A 5,677-nucleotide genomic window follows, 5' to 3' on the forward strand; every position below is an offset into this window, starting at 1 on the left:
GGAGACAGAATAACTTTAGACGCAACGGTCCAGCGCGCAGTTACGATTCAGGGAGAAATTCTCCACCACTTAACCGACAAGAAAGAAACTACAGGAACTACCGACATGACGACAGACGATGTGATCGTAACGACAGACCTGAATTGCATCAGAACTGGCGGGATTCAAACAGAGCAGGGCCATCTCGTCACGGTGAATTTGTAGAAGTTAGGTCTCCAAATCCCAATAACGACGCGCGCCAACAAAGAGACCATAGGCAATGACTCTCACCGCTGGCTGCCACAAAACGTACTTATGAAACTGACGACGCAGCTGCCGTAGCTAGTAATTACGTAAAAATGGAGGACATTAGGGACATCTTACTCCAAGCACACGACGTAAAACATAACAACATTGCATATCCTGTGATTTGCATTACAGTAAATGACGTAAAATTTACGGCAGTACTTGACTCTGGCAGTCCCATTTCAGTAATCAGTGAAACAGCCTTTAGTAAATGCAACAAATCGAACGATTGCCCCACACTTCCGTTACGTAAGATTAAATTACAAGGTGCAATCTTTGGAAAAAGTGTAGATGTACGCCAACAAACCAACTTAGAATTCTTTTGTCAAAGCCACAGCTTCTCTATGAACTTTCTTATTGTTCCATTATTGTCGACGGAAATTATACTGGGAGTAGACTTTTTGAATGAATACAAAGCAATCTTAAATTTTCGCGATGCTGAAATAACTTTAGAAAAAGAAGGTAAGTCAGTAGCTTTGAAATTTGAAGATTGGCTCTCAAACCATGACGAAGAAATTAATCGGCTTTACCTCCTGTTAGACAACAGTTCGGAATTTTCGACGGAACTTGACGCTAAGAATCATTCTGCAAGTACTGACAGGGATGATATCGACGGCGCATTTGACACTAATAAGTTAATTCAGAATAAAATTCAAACAATTGAGAATTGTAATGACACTGATAGGCAGGACCTTTTTGAGATTTTACAAGCACATTCCACAGTTTTTACTCACAAAACAGGAACAATCAAGGGATTTCAATACCAATTTCTTGTTCTTGTACTAAATTTTGTGTTAGACCATACGTAATTCCAGCACATTATAGGGACCGTGTTAGAACAGAAATACAATCTATGCTTGACGAGGGCATTATTGAGCCTACAGTAAGCTCATACAACAATCCGTTACATGTTGTTGAGAAGAAAAATGGATCGATCAGGCTTGTCTTAGATTCGAGACAAATCAATACTATCATTATTCCTGCAACAGACAGGCCGCAGACGATGGAAGAACTTCTTCAAAATTTTAATGGTGTAAAAGTGTTGTCTTCCATTGATCTCAGATCCAGCTTTTATCAGATCGAACTTCATCCAGAATGTAGAAAATACACAGCTTTCCTTTGTTTCGGCGTTTGTTATCAGTTTCGGAAACTTCCTTTTGGTTTGAACAATTCTTCAGCAGCATTCATTCGCGGGCTAAATTCCATATTACCCGAATTCTTAAAACGTCACATCACCTTATATGTAGACGATATTCTGATAGCAGAAGCCTCATGGGAACAACACAATCGCATCCTCAACAGCGTGTTACATATTTTTGCAGAATCTGGAATTACATTTTACTTGGAAAAGTCTGAATTCGGTAGGACAAAAGTGAAGTTTTTGGGACATATTATTTCTTCTGAAGGCATTCAGCCGGATCCTGAAAAGTTAGAAGCAATCAGAGCCATTCCAGTTCCATCTACAAAAAGACAAGTCCGCAGTTTTCTAGGTCTCGTAAATTTTTACCGACGTTTTCTGAATATGCAAATTCTTGTTACACCAAAACTTTGTTCTCTCACTGGAAAAAATACTATTTGGAACTGGGACGAACAAGCACAGTTGGAATTCAATTCTTTGAAAGAATCGCTACTTAACGCGCCAATACTAGCTCATCCAGATCTGTCACAAGATTTCTGCCTTAGCACGGATTCTTCTAAAGTCGGTCTTGGTGCCCATTTATTTCAAGAAGCCATAGAAAATGACACTACCGTTCAGAAAACCATTGCTTTTGCTAGCCGAGTGCTAACAAAATCTGAAAAAAATTATTCCGTTACTGAATTAGAAGCTTTGGCTATCGTTTGGGCATTTAACAAATTCCGTTTCTTTCTTTCTGGTAAGCACGTAAAAGTATACAGTGATCATCGTGCATTACAATTTCTTATGTCTTCAAAATTAAATCATGACAGATTAAAACGTTGGGCATTGTTTCTGCAAGAATTCCGCTTCACAACAGTCTACATTCCCGGCAAGGAGAACATTATTGCGGACGCACTGTCACGCGCACCGGCTGGGCTTGAGAAAAGTAACACAGAAGGCAACCTCGAGAAAAATTTCAGTATTCTTTACATTCAGAAAGTCGCCTTTGAAAACTTCATCACCACATCTTTAAAGGACATTGCTCATGAACAAGATAAAGATCCGATTTGGAAAGACATCAAGAGCAAATGGCATGAAAAGACACACACACAGATTCGGCATTATTACCTGGTTAGAAACAACATACTCTTCAAACGCTGCACTGTTGATGACAAGCTATGGGTACTTTGCATTCCAGACGATTTTGTTAATAAGCTCATTTGGTACATTCATTTCAGCTACGCACATTTTGGTCCACGAAAATGTTATCATATTCTTCGAACGACTTGTTATTTTAACAATATGGAAAAGCGAATTCGAAGAGTCTTGTCTATTTGTAAACTTTGTCAAAAGGCGAAACCATCTACTGTCTCACATCGTGCTCCGTTATTTCCTATTATTCCTTCTAAATTAAAAGAATTTGCTGCTGTTGATCTCTTGGGACCGCTTGTCAGAACATATAATGGATTTTCGTACGTTTTAGTCGCTGTTGAACTTACTTCAAAATTTGTTTCTTTCACTCCGTTACGTAAAGCCACTGGACGATCTGTATCCAACACCTTTGTTAAAAATTTCTTACGTGAAGTTGGACACGTTAGCAAAGTCATTTCAGATAACGGACCTCAATTCAGATCTGCTGTTTGGTCACGCATGCTTCGGAATCATAAAATCAAACCTGTTTTTATTTCATTGTACTCACCACATTGTAACCCGTCTGAACGGATTATGAAAAATCAATAAGCTTTGCAGACTTTATTGTCACAGAAAGCATCAGCATTGGCACAGATATTTACACTTATTTTGAAATGTGCTGAATGAAATGCCTCATGATTCCACTGCTTTACCACCTACTCTTGTACTAAAGAATGAAGAACCACCGAACAGAATCAGAGAGCTTGTACCTTTCCCAAATACACGTAAACTTCGACACAAAGACATAATTGATTTGGCTCTTAAAAATATAAAATCTGCAGCAGACAAAAGGAGAAAACTACACGGTAAAGCAAATGCAAAGAAATTGTATATTGGTCAGAAAGTTCTCATTAAAGCTCATTCATTGTCACATAAGAAGAAACACTTGAGTCACAAATTCTTTCTAGTTTACAATGGACCTTACAGAATCCGACGTATACCACATGATAATTGCGTTGAAGTTGAAACTCTGCGTACTAGGAAGAGTAAAGGTTTACACCACATTTCACATGTAAAACCGTTTATTGAAAGATAATCTGCTTTTTAACTTTGTCTTTGCCATATAACTTTTCACTTTACATTATTAGTATGCTGTGTCAGACTTAAGAAACTGTTAACATACAACTATGTTTGAAGTTAAATATCCAGCCTAGAACCTAGGGAACATTTTTAAACAGAAATTACGAATGCATTGTTATAGTGAACAGACGACACAGTGTTGTATTTGTACATTCTTGCTTGTTAGTTGCACGATCACGTAACGACTATAAGGCTTACATACTTAGAACATATACTGGTACTGCTAATGAGATTTTAATGCAACATTTTGGTTTACTTGAAAATACATTCTGGATTTAAAGTACTTTCAGTGAGATACCAGATGACACAGTGGTTAGTTTATGTGACAGCTACACGATTTTATCATGACGCTACTAATGAGTGACAATTTACAATGTTGTTTTTGCAGTGTTTCTGTTTTATATCTGCACAGTTTTTCTGCATTATTCTGGAAAGTAAAACATGTTTAGTAGTAACTTTTGTGGTATAGCTACAATGAGACTGCCTTTTCCGTAGCACAACAATACGTTACAGCACAGTACTTTCTTCATCATGGCAATAAGCGTAATAACTAAGACATTTATACGCAAAGCATTTCACTTTTGTGTATTATGAGGTAAGTACATTGACTTCTGCAGAACTTAGCTTTCGGAGGACGATAACTACGACACTTCCACACAGATTATGTTGCAACAAGACGCACATTTAGCGCTACAGTACACGTAATTGAGTGATTAATTTTGTACTTAAAACATTTTTTTTAAAGATTTTTTGAATTACAAAGAAAGTTTTCCGTGATACATTTCATTCCATTGCTGTAATCTGTAACACCTGAGGGTATAATTACATTAATCCTCAGGGGGGTACACGCTTACTTTGTGTACCATGTGTGTGGCAACCACAAGGAACCCTAGCTAATATGGTATTTGCTTATACAACTTTACACATCGGTACCATATTTCTCTAACACACAAATTACACAGCTAGCTGATCATTTAACTGAGAGATAAACATTTTTTTACTACATCAGTGACATGTTTACGCAATACACAGTTGGGTAACTTCACACTTATGAAACTGTATTTTGTCTGTACTTTGTAAACTGTTCATATTTTTTCGGAATCATTGTGATACTATGAGAGCTTTGAATGATGTATTTGGTAAGGGAGCATGATTTTAAAGTACGTTTGAGGTAGATGACACTATTGAAATGAGCAGAGAATTTTTTTTAGGTTTTGAAATTATTGGAGGAAGCTACGACGATTTTGAGAATTGACTGAGATGTTATGATATTATTATGACGACGATGTGTAATATGCTGTTGAGATATGTTTATGATCAATAAGATGATGCTACTGTATATGAGGCATAAGAAGTATGTTGGAAACCAAGAATCATACTTTAAGAGTTATGAAATGTGCGTAAATGCGTGACTGTATCACAATGCTGACGAATATTTTATTTGGACACTTATATTTATAGGATTTTTTTCTACAGATTTGCAACGCTAATTCTTGACCTGTGAAATATTTTTATGTGAGACTGTCACTGTAGCGGAAACTGCTGTCGTAAATATTTCTGTAAGAAAGTTAAGTGACCACCTGCACGTAATGCGTCGCGGGCACCCACCTGGGCGACAGCCGCCCGAAAAAAAAGCCATTAGCCTTTCAGCAGCACAGGTAGAAAAAAAAGGGAGGCCATTATCCTCACTATTCACGTTCCTTTGTAGAAAGCATCGCAAATATTACACGCTCATTACCTGAAAACATATGGTTACTCGTACTTTGTGCTAATTACTGAAATGCTTATGAATTGATGGGAAATATTCATACATCTGCACACCTGATTATGACAAGTGTCTTTCTACGAGAGTTGAGAGCTACTGACTTACGAAATGCCACATGACTATTGAATGATATTTTTATGCTTTGGTTTGCGTAATTGCTTATTTCATTTGACATCTGTTTTCCAGCTGTGTTGCAGCATTGGTTTCATAAAATAAAATTAAATGCATTTGCTAATGTG

The sequence above is a fragment of the Schistocerca americana genome, chromosome 10 (genome assembly GCF_021461395.2).
Source record: "Schistocerca americana isolate TAMUIC-IGC-003095 chromosome 10, iqSchAmer2.1, whole genome shotgun sequence".
NCBI lineage: Eukaryota > Metazoa > Arthropoda > Insecta > Orthoptera > Acrididae > Schistocerca > Schistocerca americana.